Genomic DNA, 17,252 nt, shown 5'->3' with positions numbered 1-17,252 from the left:
TGTCCTGTACATTGGTAGAAAAACTGCAACATTAACTCTTTGAAGGTATATGGAATATTACTGTATTACATAATATAAACAATTTTGAGTTTTTAAACTTATATTTATTTATATGTCTATGTCAGGGAGAGACTTTAGAATAAACAAAAGTTGAATACTTTAACTGCCTCAAAATCCTTGTGAAATGTTCATAGGGTGTCATGGCCTGTCTTCTACAATGGCTACCGTGGAAAGTCTGCTCAGTCACAAAATGCCAGTTGGCCAAAACATAATCCTGTGAAATTACTCAAAATTACCACTAGGCAATGTTGGGCTTGGCAAGCTTTACTCTAACCTTTCTCCTGGACAGAGGAACACATTTCCAGCTCAAGCACTGAGCTGCAACACCCTGCCATTTTAATTTTCTGCACCCAAAGACATAATTGTAAATAAATATGTTAGAGATGCTATGTAGCATGATTCAGAGGAACACATCCTAGTTACAGAAGACGCTTATAGGTAAAGAAGTGATTAAAATCTATAGATTACTGCTAGGATTGCCAGAAACTGAAGAATTTTACTCCCTCCACCCCACTGAAGAAATGCCTTTGTAATGTGTGAAAAATTGCTATGATGATAAAGCCTTTCTAATCTTTGACACCCACATTGGGACTTCCAAAAGCAACTAGATGTTTTTAATATGCAGATAATTCTATCTACATTTGTATCTACAGTATGTGTGTTTGTGTGTGTGTGTGTGTGTGTGTGTGTGTGTGTGTGCCTCTTTTGCTTTTGATTCTACACTATATCATTGTTTTGTTTTTTCAATATTATTGCAGGTATGTGTTTCTGGGAAAAAAAGTGCATAGGAAAGTGTATAATGTTCATTTTGTTATTGTTACATGAATATTTCTTGACAAATCTATATTAGCATATTAATATTGACTAATGTACCACATAAACAAATGTTCTGGTTTATATTTTCCGTCCTTTTTTTTAAGCAATACTGCTATGAAGACACATCAATGAATGTTATCAAATCAGGCAATTGATATTTCTAGATTAAATTTATTATTTATTTATTAAAAAGTATATAGCTGCCCAATTCACTCATGTATTTGGGGTGTTATCTAAATACAAATACAAAACTCAGTACATTCCAATATGTAGGAGAAGAACGGCAGAACCTGGGGATGGAGGGAAAACATGGATCAGCCCAGAATCCCTATGTAGCCAACAAGCAATCTTAAGTCCAACTCGGCTTGAGTGCCCTTGACCCTTATCTAATTCTAACCAGGTGCTGATCTGGTTGAAAAGATTCCTGTGCATAGGCTTTTAGCAATAAATCAGTTAAATTGAACTTTTATGTGTGGACCTGGTTCTTCACACCTGACATTACCCCTCCTGATGACAACATTCAGACAAAACACTTGATGGGCTCTGAATCAGCCTGGGATCCTCTGTCTTCAGGGCACGGGTGTCAAACATGCCATGTCATGTGACGTGTCGTGACATATCATGACTCTTTTTGCATTGCCGGCAATGGGGTAGGTGTGGCTTCGATATGATGAAACTGGCCCGCAGGCTGGCAGTTTGACACCCCTGCTTTGGGACCTTTGGAAATAGTATCCAATTGAGGGCCAAAAATCTTATCTCTGCAGGGATGATGTTCCATAGGGAGGAAGCCACTACAGAAAAGGCCCTTTGTCTTGGTCCCACTAGATGGACCATCTTAGTGGAGGAAACCCATAACATACGCTGCCTCCCCAATCTGGTGGGTCAGGTAGATATAACTGGGAAGAGACAGTAATTCATGTAACCTGACCCCAAGCCATGTAGGGCTTTAAAGATGATAACCAGCACCTTGAACCGGACCTTAAAACAAATTGGCAACTAATGTAGCTCCCACAGGAGGGTGACAAATCACAAATCTAAAGTTGCACAAAACCACATGGGCCATTACATTTGTAATCAACTAAAGCTTTTGGATATTTTTCAAGAGCAGCTCCATGCAGAATGCATTACAATAATAAAAATGAAAGATGACTAGGACATGGGCGACCATGAGCAGGAACTGTTGGACCAGAAAAGGGCACAACTGATGTACAATCTGCTGTTGTGCAATAGCCTTCCTTTGACTGCCACTTCCTCAAGCAGGAGTTGCAAGTCCAGGAAAAGCTCCAGATTACGTACCAGGTTTGTCTGGGGGCAGTACAACCCCATCCAAGACCAAAGATGGCAATTCTCCATGAGCTAAAGAATACCAAACCCAGAACCATTCCCACTGGTTCAGTTTCAACCAATTGTTCCTTATCCAGCTCTTACCAGCCACCAGGCACTGCGAGAGGGAGATCACGGTATTGCTTAACTCACCATGGCTGAGATATACATATGAGTAATTCCAAAACTTCAGAAACAACTGTTGAAAATAAAGCTATCTACAAAAAGAGCCTGCCTCAATTACAAACTATGTAAATTCATTTTGACAGCCTTTTACTGTGACAGTTCAATTGCTCTTTCAGGATACCGATTCCATATCCGCAGTTCTTATTGCCTAAGCTTCCTGCCAAGTTAGATTTCCTTGGCTTATTCCACTACCTATCCGTTTAAGGAAAATGAATGGCAACACAGGCAACTGGTGAGGAATTACTACAATTTGAAAAACCAACCAATTTAACAAAAAAACCCCAAGATCATAACATTTAGAAAGAAGGGCCAGAGACTGTAGGCCAAGGATGAATGGCTTTGTAAAATGGCATGAAATTTTAGAAAGATTGAGTGAAATAATTGTTCTGAGAGCATTGCTGTGCTGGAGGTTCAGGTGAATGTTGACAAATACAGATCATGGTCACTTTTCCTTCTTCCCTAGATATTTGAATTGGAAGCTCCTCCTGTAATTCTCCTGTAAGTACAGTATACTTATTTCAAAAGAGGCCAAACTTATGATTTACTTAGGAAAGAACCACTCTAGCACAAATCAGAAGAAATAGTTGATCCTTCCATCTGAAAGTAGTTTAGAAGCAAGAAAAAAGCTTTGCTGGAATTCATATATTTTTTTCTTAAACTTCTGAGTTGCACTTCAGACTTAAGCTAATTCACATAAAATTAACATAAAAATGACCACTTTGTTCTTTATTTATAGAGATTTTAAAGCTTACCTGGTTGGACATGTTGGGATAATTCAAGAGAAACCTGCGTCTGTATAAATAAAACCCAAAAATTAAATCATGTTCTTATCTAGGCATGCATTCAGGGGCTGGCATAATATAGGCAGAATCCAAGCATTGTTCCTTCATTCCAGTCATGGCAATATTTCAACTTATTCTGACTTACTGCAAAGTTGAAAGTCAGGCTAGATCAAGTGTGACAACAAACTAATGCATTTATTTAGCCTATAGTGATACTTGAGATAAGGGTCTCCTAGATGCTGGTCATGTTCATAATAAATTCATAGGAAAAATGTTCTTTGTTCTAACATTCAGTGCAATAGCTCTACTTACCAGTTCCTTGTTATTTACTCCAACATTTGGAATCTGTAAAACCCTTGGAACTTGAGTGGTAGCATCATTTCCCAACAAAAAAGCAAAAAACAGAAGAAAAAACATTGCAATGATTTGTCAAGCACCTTCATTGAAGATACATAATGCCTATATATGATAGAATGAGTGCATGAGTGCATGTATACATCCATGCAGTTGTCTCTCTTCTACAGCATTCATGAAATATTCTGCTTCTTTTAGAGCATTTAACTTCCTCTGTTTCCTAGTCTCTTGCTCTTAACTTTGTGCTTAGCTAGGCAGGAAGGAAAGGAAACTTTAAAGACACTTCTTTTTGAGCACGTCTTTCTCTTTCAGCACGTCTTCTCTGCTCAAATGTTCTCTATTATCTCATCAGATTTAAAGATACCAAATAGCCCTAATTAGTCGGTAAAGGCCTTTTTTACATTGGAAGATCCTGAAACAGAGGGAGAAGTGTTTGCAAATTTACTCAGGAGTTTTATGGTTTTAATGGTTAATTAGGCCCTATTAATACGTTAGCAAGCATAGGGAACTCCTGTGTGATTTGGGATATAATCTGCTAATGCTAATTAAGTTTAAAGTAAAGCTTTCTAACAGAACTAGATTCTCTGCATGTCTTCTCAAAGGTGAAAACCATATTTAGTAAAGTTTGCTCAATAAATAACAAAGTTCAGAATACACAAACATAAAAATACATACCTTTAAAGCAGCGTTTCTCAAAGCATGGTCCCCGGGGAATGCCCCAAGACCCTCTTAGGGATCCATGAAATCAAAGTTTTTGCCAGCCTATGTTTAATCAATCCTATCAAATAATTATGAAAAGCAGCAGTGAATGTGTCAATTTTAATTTTTAATGTGGTAAATACAAAACCCTTACAAACAAAAGTTGTTTTGGGATCCCCCATACTTTTTGAAAGTGGGAACTATCCTGAGAAAAAGAAGTTGAAAGAAACATTGCTTTAAAGTATTGTGTAAATCCAGCCTGGGTTTTTCAGATTTTGTAAGTTTTATGACAACACAACTCTTTACTTCCCATTTTAAAGATCTTTCTGTTGCCACCTAATCCCCCCCCCAACAATAGAAAGGTGGCCCTGGAAATATGTAGTTAAAAGACGCACATTCCATGGAAACTACATTTTCCCAGGAAAGCACATTTAAGCTAATTGAATAAGGCCATCTTATTAATTTCGCTATACTAAAAGGTAAAGGTTCCCCCGCACATGCGTGCTAGTCGATTCTGAGTCTAGGGGCCAGTGCTCATCTCCGTTTCAAAGCCGAAGAGCCAGCGCTTGTCCGAGGACGTCTCCGTGGTCATGTGGCCGGCATGACTAGACGCCAAAGGCGCACGAAACGCTGTTACCTTCCCACCGTAGTGGTCCCTATTTTTCTACTTGCATTTTTACGTGCTTTCGAACTGCTAGGTTGGCAGAAGCTGGGATGAGTAACAGGCGCTCACTCTGCTACGCGGCACTCGGGATTCGACCCGCCAAACTGTCAACTTTCTGATCGACAAGCTCAGCGTCCTAACCCACTGAGCCACCGCGTCCCTTTCGCTATACTATCTCACTACAAAACCTGCCAAATATTTTAGTATGTGCTTTAGAGAAGTGATCATGCCTCAGAATGTGACATAATTTTCATCTACCACATATTACAACTTCATAGTTGAATAATCAGTGATTTTGTTTTGACTCTGCTATGAGACAAGAAACAAGAAACCATAAACGGAGGAAACTTCTCCAAGGATGGAGAAAGCTTTACCCAGTACATTTCTTTCCCCCTCCCCTCCAACTGATACACTGAATATGTTTCACCTGCAACACAGAAACTTTTTGCTAAAGAATTCACTACCTAAACTTTGGAACAAGCCTCATTTGATACTACGGGATTTGCTTCTGAGTAAAAATACACAGAAGAAAGGACACCCTACTGCACCATTATAGGAAAAAAATGGAAGAAGAATCCCACTTTAAAGAATAAATTTCTCAGCTTAATCCTTTCTCATTGATGTACATTACTCATTAGACTTGCTCAGTGAGTTAAGCCAAATATGTATTTATTTGGTTTTGCTAAACACTTGCTGTATTGTGAGAATGTAGCCAATGAGGATGATAAGGCATAGGTCATAGCTTAGTGCTTAATTGTGTGAATTCAACAAATTGTGGTTTATTCAAGAGGTCATTTGATTCAAATTACAGTGATGATATGCGCACCATTAGATCAGATTAGGAAGAGATGTCACGATGAGAACGCTATCTCATGATTGCTGAGTCAACACCAATTTGATGGCATATAATCAAGAAACCATGATTAAGCAACCCAAGTATGATGTTTGAACCCAATTACCGGCTTGCATGCTAAGGACAGAGCTGTACTTGAAGCCACTTATTAACAGTACAGTAATGGCAATGCTGAAGCCTAGATCTTGTTGATAATGTTAATAAAAGAAAAATACCTGTCCCATCCTGCTGAGTAATAACAGCTTATTTAATTTAGCTGCATTTGGAAAAATAATTTTCAGGTGAGAAGTTACAGTCTGGAGGCAGACGTGAGTCATGGCAACTCTTGTTTTTAAAATCTTAAGTGTGGGGAGAAGGAAAACCAAGTGAGTTGCTACTGGAATTCTATAATACCATAACGGTTGCTCTAATAGGAAGCCAGGATTTGATACTTTTAACTGGGGCTCCACATTTTCTGGCATTCACTGAAATCAAACTAAAAAACACTTCTGTTCCTTTTTCAAGCTGACGTGCTCTAACCAGAAATGGATGTGATCAGCTGCAAGCAGAAATACTGTTAATATAGGTGCCCAAGGTAAATTGCCTCTGGACCTGGTAAGGAAAGCAGGGTGTATGGTAAAAGGACATGTGTGGGAGGGGGATGTCAAAAAATCAAGATGGTAATGAGCAAAGTCCTCCTTTTTAACTGAGCATTGCACACAGGCTGCATAAGAAGGCCAAATATTTAACTGTGTGGTTGCCAAGTTCACTTTTTTTGCCTTCCTCACCCCAGGACATCCCTGGTGCATATGACTGTAACAGAGTCATTCATGGGCAATGAGTCCTTCCCAAGGGGAACACTGATTCAAGGATTGTGGGGTTTCTCTAATGATAGTTTGATAACAAAAACATTGTTTTGCTTTTTGGCAATTAAAAAAAAAGGTCATTACCAAGGGAATTTTCTCTAGCCTACACATGCACACACATACACTGAGATTTATTTAGATATTTTATGAACAGCACCTATCTAATATCAGGACAGAATCTAATATCAGGATTTGTGTGATAGTTGCCAGACAAAGCTGTAGAGTTCTTGTGACTTTAATAGTTGTGGAGAGGAGAGTATTGTAGTTTCTTGTTCCAGATTGGAAAAACCCTGCACTTGCTCAAGTTCCCTTGTTCATCATTTACAAAATTTCTTTTGCATTTAGCATCAAGCAGACATAAGTGTATCCTCGAAGACCAGATTAGTCCCAATAGTATGTTCATTCTCTTTAGTTATTGTTATTTTTCTCCATTGTGCGGGTATAACCTATAAATTCAGGAAGTACATATGCTGACAATGAAACTGTGGCCTATTTTGCTTCGTCTTTTCTTAACGTTGCTGTAGAAATCAACCCCCTGTATTTTATAAACCATGAATTGTGATTTAAGGTGTTATATAAGGAAAGTATTTTGTTTAACAAGCTATGGTTTAACAACATGGCTTAACCAATGCTTACTTTAGATGCTAAACTAATCAACAAAGAAAAGTTTTAATGCATAAAATAATTTATTAAAATTATTAAATTAGAAAATCTGCACATTGACAAAGTTTACATCTGTCAATTACACAAGGCCACCATGCTTGGAACTGCATATATACTCTGTGCTGCTATATTACAACATCCTCGACCTAGGTTCTTGGGAAAACTCAATGCAAATGAAGGCCTCCATCAGCTAAAGAACTGACAGCTGTGATTTCACATTGTGGTGTGTATAGTAGTTTATTAAATTTATATACCACCTGATTCCCAGCTACTCTGATGGTTATAGCAACCTTGAAGAGTGAAGATTACCTCAAAATTGAAAATTATGGCAATAGAAAAGAAAAAAGGGGAAAGTACCTAGAAAATGTACTCAACAGTTCAACTGTTACAGTTTGTCTGAAAATTCTTTTCCTTGTTCCTTTATGGGAAAAATACATTCAAATGTTGATTAACAAAAAACTAGTTTCCTTAATTGTGGATCTCAGTTTATTGGACAGGAGAGGTACTTGTTTTTGTGTTTTTTGCTGGTAGATAATTTGTTTGTTTGACTAAGCTGTTTTTTGGCTGTATCCTATATCCCCTTTTAGACTTGCTGATGTTCAGTGTAAGCAGTCTCATGATATTAATATATTTGTGGATTCTTTATGCATTTTGCTTGCGCACAGTTTTCAGTCGTAGGGCAAAATAACACTGAATGAACTAAGTACTTACATTGCAAATATGCACCTAGCTGGTCAGTAATATGGCCCAAATGAGTCCAGTGAACTTACACACCTGTGGGAAGTAGGAGCAAGAATATTACCTTGGTTGCTCTAAGGTGGCTATTACACCCTAGCAGCATGGGTTTTTTTCCCCTCCATTATTTTTTAAGACCTATTTCAGCTAGACAAAAAAAATAAAGCATAAATGTTATGTTTCTATTCATGCTGAAAAAAAAGGAAGAATGAAGTTGTAATTTATGGGTATGAAGATTAGAAAAGTAGACTGTGGAAAGAGGGAAATTATGATGAAACCTTAGGGCAAAATATAAATGCATTTATAACTGCTGTAAAGAAGATTAGAAGTTGATTCTTTACGAATTTTTTCTTTTGCTATTTTCCTTATATATTCACAATTTTTCTCTATTTTCTAAAATTTAATTCTAAAAACTTGACTTTAGTGATCCTCACTCCTGAAGACATCCCTCCCTTTAAAAAAAAAGTGTAGGAAAATTTATACTGTTCTTATGAATATGTTTAGCTTCAAAGCGCCAGTACTTTTCGTCCCTTTCCTTTTGCGCCAGCAGGTGTCGCCACTGCATACTAGGATTTGGTGCAACACTTAAATTGGGTTCTCAACAATTATTCCTGGATTGTTCATGTTCTGCTATAGTCGTGTTTTGTTTTGTTGTTCATTTCAGTGCAAATAAGGGTGTTCCCCATGCAAATATTTCTCTATTAGAACCTGTAAATGTGAACATTTCCATTTCATGCTGCTTTCTCCTCCCCAGCAATTTAAAGCCGAATTGCATTTGCATTTGCCAATCTTGAAATATGCAGAACAGGTATTAAGCAAGTCAGAGGTTACCAATGAATGGCTGCAAGAAAGAGTATCCAATCGGTGTCCTAGTTTTTTTAAAATAAATAAATTTAATATGCTACATTAAACATTGTAACTTTTCTTTTGCTATAGCTTATAGAGAAAATCTAGGATCTAATAAGAAGATTTTCTGCAGACGTCAATTTTGTGTGTATTCCACTCTTTGGGGTAGAATGGATTTTGTAGAGGTTAGTTTCAGAGTGAATGTCGGAAGGCTGCATAGAAATTCCCCTACTATCCTAACCTGAATTTGAAAAGAAAACTAAAACCCAACTCTTTTCTTGATTTCAACAATGTTCCTTACCAGACCACAAGATTTAATGTTGTGTGACTGTTCTAGTTGGCTAGGATTTAGTCCTGACTGTGTGAGGGAGTCTGGGTTACTAATAATCTGTACCATCATTTGTCTAATATGTGGGCAAAGCCAGATTCCGAACACTGTTGAACTGGAATACAAGAGTTACGAGTGTAATGGAGCCTGCACATTCCACTTGTAACTCAAAAACTCAGAGTGAATCTCATAACTCAAACGAGATCACTCCCTTGCACGTTAAGAGGCGTGTCTCGTTAAGTGCACATAAGGGATCTCAGGATGGGGGTCGGAAGACAGAAGTGGATTATAAACTTTTTTTTTCTCTCCCCATTTTTTCCCTTTTCGTTTTCTTGTTGATGCCTGGGGAGCCTTTTGAATTTTAGATTTTTAATCTTAGAACTATTTGAGGACAGTGGAAGCTCAACTGTTGGTGAGTTCCCTTGGAGAAGGCTCTATGGCCTATTAACTTTGAATAGTAGGACCTTGCGGATTATAAATTCTGACTGAGCAATAACCATGGATTTTGGACAACTGTTCCAGAAGTGAGTCTCACAAACAGAAGTGGATTACAAATCTTTTTTCTTTGTTCTCTCCTTTCTTTCAGGGAGTTTACTGGATTACAGAGACTACAGACAAGAATTATAAGAGTTATTTAAGACAAATGTAAATGATATATTGTGGTACTGAATATAAGATTAATGGTTGTTTAAGGCAGGCATTTGGAAAAAGTATTAGAGCCGATTAAAGATTTGGTCGGTGGAAACAAAAATGAGTTTTCCGAATTTAGTTAAAACTGACAAGAAAACATCCTGAGCCCCGTCCTCCACCTTTACAAGCCCTGTTTATCAGAGATAAATTGAATCAATGCTTCAACAAGAAAAACCTAACAAATTTCAGAAGGAGATGCAAGCGGCATTACAAGCAATCCAAGAGGATACAAGGAAAAATCATGAGGAGACAAAAGACAACTTTGATAAAATGAATCAAGAAATTCATAACTCTCAACTAGAAAGCTTCCGACAGATGGTTACAAAGAATGAACAAAGAATTCAGAAAATAGATTCAGAATTCAGAAAATCAGTACAGATGGATCAGAAGATGGAAGAAATGAAAGATGAAAATCAGAGGCTGATGTAGGCAAATAGAGAATTGGAAGATTCAACGGCAGTTTTGGAAATGAAAAAGGCATCTTATTTTTTAAGATTTTAAAACATAACAGAAGATAAGGAAGAGGACCTCGCGGACTTGATGACAGAGCTATTGACTGAAGCACTAGAAATTGGGAAACAGGAAATGGAAGGAGAGATAGACCAGATATTTCAATTCAAGCTATGCAAGGAGAAATAAAGTCCCTAGAGAAGTACATGTTAGATTCGTCAAAAGATCTATAACAGATGAGATAGATAAGTGCGAGAGATCATCTTCTGCATTATAAAGAAAAGGAAATTGTAGTCTTGAAGCAGATCTCCAGGACGATAAGAGATTCATGAAGAGAACACCAATTCCTGACCAGAAAATTAATTGAAAAAGGAGTGAATTTTAGATGGCTGATACTAGAAGGGATTTTAATTAATTGGGACATGAAAAGATACAGATTGGTCTCTGTACTCAAGGCAATGGAGTTTTATGAGAGTTGCAGAGCTTTTTTGGAAGGGGAAAGTACAGAATTTCGTGCAGAAAGAGAAGCCAAAAACCAGGAAGAGAGCAATAGAAGGAGCAGCCAAACCAAGGGAAGAAGAAGAAACAGAAAACACAAACATAGAAGAAGATGGGGCAAAAGCAAGAGAACAGAGAAAGACAAGAACAACTGAAGAATAAAACCTAAATATAACTGAAGGAGATGGAGAAGGAAAATGGGATTTTTCCAATGAATATAAACAGATTGAACTCCCCTGCAAAAAGAAATTTTTTTTTACACGACTACAAAAATTAAAAATGGATATAATTTGTCTCCAAGAAACACATATTAAGAGACAACACTATAAACTGTTGGAACAATTGAAAATCAGGAAACTCCACACTAGCACAATAAAAGAAAAGAGGAATAGCTTTATATATTAAAGAGACAATGAACCCCAAACAAATCTATGCAGATGAAGAGGGAAGAATATTCAGGGCTTTTTTTCTCATAGAACCAGTGCTTCTTTTGTAAAAGAAAAAGGTGCCGGAACTCACACATGTCATACAACCCGCCTTGCCTACCCTACAAGGTTCCATCCAAAAAAGGTGCCGGAACTCCATTCTGAGCGTTCTATGAGAAAAAAAGCCCTGCATAGAACGCCCAGAACGGAGTTCCGGCACCTTTTTGGATGGAACCTTGTAGGATAGGCAAGGCGGGTTGTATGACATGTGTGAGTTCCGGCACCTTTTTCTTTTACAAAAAAAAGCACTGAGAATATTAATGGTGGAAATAATGATAAATCAAAAAACAGATACTGATGGTAGCAATATATGCACCTAATAACAAGAAGAATTCCATCAAAAATTACATAAAAAATAGTGGAATTGGAATGTCAAAACATTTGCTTAATGGGAGACTTTAATGCAATTGTAAGGAATATACCACCTAAGATTTTCTTTAAATCTATATACAAGATATATTGAGAAGAAATCTATATACAAGATATATTGACAGAAAACAACCCCCCAAAAAATCACAGTATACATTTTACTCAAACAGGCACAAATCATGGTCCAGAACTGATATGATATGGATATCTCCTAAATTAAGCATGATTATACAAGAGATTGAGATAGAAACCAATATATGGGCAGATCATAATCTGATAAAAGATGACTTGGAGAGGAGCTAAGAAAAAAAACTAAGAAGGTCTCTGAATCAATCTTTACTGAAAGAAAAAGAATTTATACAAATAGCAACAAAGGAAATGGAATTTTTCTTGAAAACAGAAAAAAGACATTGCTTCAAAATGTGTGGGATACAGCCAAAGCATACATTAGAGATTTGGCTATAACTTACATGACAAAAAAGAATAAAGAAAAAAAGCAACAACAAACGAAGTTAAAGGAGGAATTTATAAAACTGGAATCAGAACTACTAAGAGATCCACAAAAGAAATCTCTTAAAAAGCAAATGGAAATAATAAAAAATAAATTAAACTTAGCAGAGGCTGAAAAAATGGCCCAACAAGGGCAAAATAAAACTTTTTGAGAGAAAAAAATTGATAAATAAATTGCAAGACTCAAAAGGCAATTTACAATTCTAAAATGACATAATAAAAAAATAATCAAAGACTTTTACAAGACACTTTATGACACAGAAGAAACTTTTCAAGAAAAAATAAAACAATACATAAAAAAAACTGACTTACCAAAAATTTCAGAGAACATCCAAAACATGCTAAATGAAAAAAATATCAATGTTGGGGATAACAGAGGCTATAAAAAGGCAAAAAAATAAGACCTTGGGTCCAGATGGGCTACCCGCAGTTTTTTTCCCCGATGCCTACAAGATACATTAAGCCTATTAATGAAAGAACTGTGCAATGAGGTACTTTTAGGGGCTAAAATGCCAAATATTTGGATAGAAGCCAACATTGCTTTAATATCCAAAGAAGATTCAGACTCGACACAGATAAAGAATTATAGACCAATATTACTATTAAACGTGGACTATAAAATTTTTGCTTCAATAACAGAAAGATTAAAGAGATTTTTGATCGAATTTATACATACAGACCAAAATGAATTTTTACCTAAGAGACAAATAAAAAATAATTTAAGAATGATTTTAGATACTTTGGAATACTATGAAATGCACCCAGGGAAGCAGATGGTGCTAATATTTCTAGATGCACAGAACACTTTTGATAATGTAAATTGGCAATTTATGATTCAACAACTAAACAAAGTGTGCTTTGGAGAAAACTTTATTAATATAATTAAAACAATTTATCATAGACAAATAGCTAAAGTAAATAGCTGTCTGGCCTAGACTGAGGGGTTTTTAATTGGGTTTAAAGTTTTAATTTAAATACTTGGGGATATACTTAGCAGCAAGATGTCAACAATAAAAAAGACAGCTACGTAAAATTATTAAAACAAATAAAACTAGACTTGGAAAAATGGAAAAATCTACAACTTTCAATACTAGGGAGAGTAGCAATGATGAAGATGAATATTTTACCAAAATTACTCTTTTTATTTCAAACAATACCTATAAAACTGGGGAAAAAAATACATTGATCTTGAAATTTATTTGGAAAGGTAAAAAAGCCAGAATTAGATTGAAAATGCTACAAGAAGCGAAAGAAAATGGAGGACTTGGGCTGCCAGATTGGGCTTTATATTATCAAGCATCCGTATTAATATGGTTAAAAGAATGGATAAACCTTAGACATAAAAGATTAATATACCTAGAAGGGCATGACCTGCAACTTGGATGGCATGCCTTCCTATGGTATGGGAAGAATAAAATACATAGATACTTTCAAAACCACTATATAAGAAATGCACTTCTTCTAGAATGGGAAAAGGCAAAATTTACATAGAAATACATGGATTTCAACAATGGAAGCGTTTGTTCATTCAAACCTAATTAACTATGAGAAAATTGTGATTTGTAAAGACATTTTGAATATTGAAGGGAAACTAAAATCTAGACAACAACTGGAAGAACAGGGCATTGATTTATCATGGTGGCCACACCTGCAAATTCAAATGAGATATGAAAAAGATGCTAAAACATCTGGATTTTATAAAGAACAGACAGAATTTGACCAGATACTATTGACGTCAGATGAAAAATTGATTAAGAAACTGTATATGTTAAGTTTAAAGATGGGAGAGGAACAAGTTAAAGAAACAATGATAATATGGGCAAAAAACTTTGGGCATAACATAGACTTAGAAAACTGGCAAAGCCTTTGGGAAAGAAACTCTAAAATAACAAAGGCAGTGGCTTACAAAGAAAACCTATATAAAATGTTTTACAGATGGCACATAACACCTATGAGGTTAGCAAAAAATGTTCAAAAATATGTCTAGCAATTGTTGGAAATGTAGACAAAAACCAGGTACATACTATCATCTTTGGTGGACATGCCCTAAAGCAGACATGTCAAACACAAGGCCCGGGGGCCAGATCTAGCCCACGAAGTGGTTTCATGCGGCCCGCGAAGCCATCCTGGAAACAATGAGGGAACGGCCCCCACTGCCTTGGCCCTGGCCCAGAGACCCTCCTCCTGCCAGAGACCCTCAGATCTGTCCCACTCCTCCCCAGGCCCCCATAGGCACCCTTGATGAGAACGATGTAGAGCTGGCCATGCCCACCCAGTAGGCCATACACACTTTAGCCACACCCACCCATTAGGCCACGCCCACCCAGGCCACACCCACCCGGCCCCCTGAGGGCAACCGCAATGCTGATGCGGCCCTCAATGAAATTGAGTTTGACACTCCTGCCCTAAAGCCAAATGATTTTGGTCAAGAATACATATATGGTTAGAGAAAATGATAAAAAAATGTAGATTTTAAGCCAGAATTATTTTTGTTAGGTATAACTGAAGGAAATTATGAGAAAGAATGAGTATTTTTAATGTTACATGTACTAACTGCAGCGAGAATTGTATTTTCTCAACATTGGAAAGATGAAGAATTACCAGCGGAGGAAGGGAAGAGATAATTAAGAAAATTTTGGACTGTGCAGAAATGAACAGACCTACACTGAAAATGAAAGAGAAAAAAGATTCAGAATACTTTAGAACATGGGATACATTTTATCAATGGCTAGAAAAATGAGGTAGAGAGAAAGGAGTTTAACGTGTATTAGTAAGTAAGCTAAACATTGGAACCCAGAAAACACGTTGCTGATAAAATATTAAGGATTTGTGATTATAAAAAAATTAATAAAATATTGTTAAAAAAAGAAATCAGAATACAAATCAGTGTAGTACTTCCCACAGATTCATCTTGGGGAGAAGCTGTACTTCACTGTAAAATTTTTGATTCAGTAACCTCAGAATTATCACCAAGGAGACAGCGCTGCAGAAAGGAACTGAACAGAAATGCTGGGAATTTCTTATAAGAAAATGCTCAGAAATATCCATGAAGTCACCAGAAGCTCAGCTCAAAGGAGACTTGCCTTGACAATGTTACAGTTCTGCTCTGCATTGACCCTTATATATGAAATCTGACAGAATCGAGGAAATTACCGTAATTTAAAGCTGTCTGAATATGGGACTGACAAATCAGCTAAGGAAAGAAGCCTTGCTTCCCCCAAATCTGAAAAGATTCCTCCATCACCAATTAGCTCCCTCCTGAAATGGTAGGTTAGAAACTATTTTTTGACTCCTGAGGTCATTACTAAAGGCAATAATTTCTTAAGGGATGGATTAATTATTAATTGCAGAGCTTGTGTACTTTGCCCAAGGTTAGGATCGGGGTCATCCATTGTGTCACTCTGCTGGTGAGTAGGTCTACAACCTGCATCTTGAAACCAATTATTTACCACAGATCTCAGGGCAAACAAAAAAAAAAACATTGGTCTTAATCATTTAAGTCTTCTGCTTCTTCCTCCCATTTATGTCATTTGATCTGTTAAGGTGTTCTGGAGAATTCCAAAACTCCCATGTTGTTGAGTCATCTTGTTCCTAATGCAAAGCTATTGCTCAGTTATAGATTTGGTTTCTTTGCTTTCCTCATTCATCAAGAGTGGCCTCTCTTGTGCTGCTGCTGACCTGTTTTTTATCGCTGGAAAAGATATTTTGCAACATGCAACATTTCCTTAATACATGTATGCTCCATTCAATGACTGCTTTGATAATAATGGCTTCCCTGAATAAATGCTCCTGTCATTTTCAATAGCATACATGCAGCTAGAGTAAATACATGCATACTGTAGTACATGCATGCATACTGTAGTATATGCAGTACTTCAGAACTGATTCCTCCTTAGATCTGCCATTTTCTACGTGTATTCAAACATATAAGTTCAAAATGACTAACATAAGTACATTCTTTATTGAGTCAAAGTAACTGAAGAGCTGAACAGGAGCTTTCCTTCTTAGAACAGTGGCAGTTCCCTGAAGAAGTTCAACCCCGTTAACTAAGGTAAAAAGTATGACATTGATGCAGGGTTAATTCAACAAGATTTTAAGAGGTATATTACAACATGGCAAACTGGCCTTCAAAAAGCATCCTATTATTGTGACGTAGTTTATTAATCTAAGTGGTGTTTCCATTTCTGTTTCCTTTCAGAATTCTTGGAAGAGTTTGAAATAGTCAGGAAAAATAACCTCAAGATCATTTGACTGCTGGATGTATAATGTACATACTTATTTCACAGAAGAAAATATATGTAACTCGGGGTTGAATTGTAGAGTTCTTGATACTCTTTGAGCGTGGTTATTTGCTTGCAGATGTTTCATTACCTAACTAGTTACATCATCACTAGGTAATATCATCATCATCATCATCATCATCATCTAATTGGGTATATATCTGCAAGTAAACAACAAACTCAAAAAGCACCAAAGACTGACTTACTAATTCCTTAACTGTCATTATAACAATTAATTAAAAATCACCATTCTAGAATAAGTATCTGCTTCTGTTTTTGCATCTTGATTTTTGTTTTTTGTTAATGAGGAATTGTCTTTTTTGAATTGGACTACATGGCAAGGAAATAATTCAGTTCATTTTACTTTTAAATCACAGTTGAAACTAATTTCTGCTTAAGTTTGCCATTTATATACATCTCACCAATTTCTGCCAATTGCATACAGGGTATGTTAAAATTTCCCAGTTGGTTTCTTATTTGAGAGTTGTTATTTTTACTTAAATTGGATGATAGAAGTTGTGTGTTATTTTTTTTTCTTTTTAATGTATGGAGGCTGCAGCTAGAATGATTTGTTGAGCGTAACTGACTTCAAGTTTCTCAATGAGTTTGGGTGTGTTTAGGAGGCTGCAGTTTTTTGGGATGTGATTAAAATTTATCTTAATATGATCTAGAATACAAGTCTGATCAGTTCATTTTTCTTCTACTACAATATATTGTGTTTGGTACTCTGGCCAAATAGTCTGTGAGCAGTTGAATCCAGCAGTTGAATTATTGTAGTTGCATCTCACTTAGTTACATAGATTCCTAGGTAGCCCG

General features: G+C 36.5%; 1 protein-coding gene across 1 annotated transcript in view; it reads right to left on the bottom strand.

Moving 5' to 3' along the window:
* Window positions 1-17,252, bottom strand: part of LOC308677659 (uncharacterized protein) — a 68,575-nt gene that overhangs the window by 10,803 nt on the left and 40,520 nt on the right. The window contains exons 2-3 of the mRNA XM_081344273.1: window positions 3,480-3,529; window positions 3,138-3,177 (exon numbers count right to left, since the gene is read on the bottom strand). The gene's annotated coding sequence lies outside the window, so the exon portion shown is untranslated. The remainder of the gene's footprint in view (window positions 1-3,137; window positions 3,178-3,479; window positions 3,530-17,252) is intronic.

This window comes from Vipera berus, assembly GCF_964194415.1.
Source record: "Vipera berus genome assembly, chromosome: 1".
Lineage (NCBI taxonomy): Eukaryota > Metazoa > Chordata > Lepidosauria > Squamata > Viperidae > Vipera > Vipera berus.
Note: the sequence above shows the minus strand (reverse complement) of the source record. Positions and strands in the feature narration are given on the sequence as shown.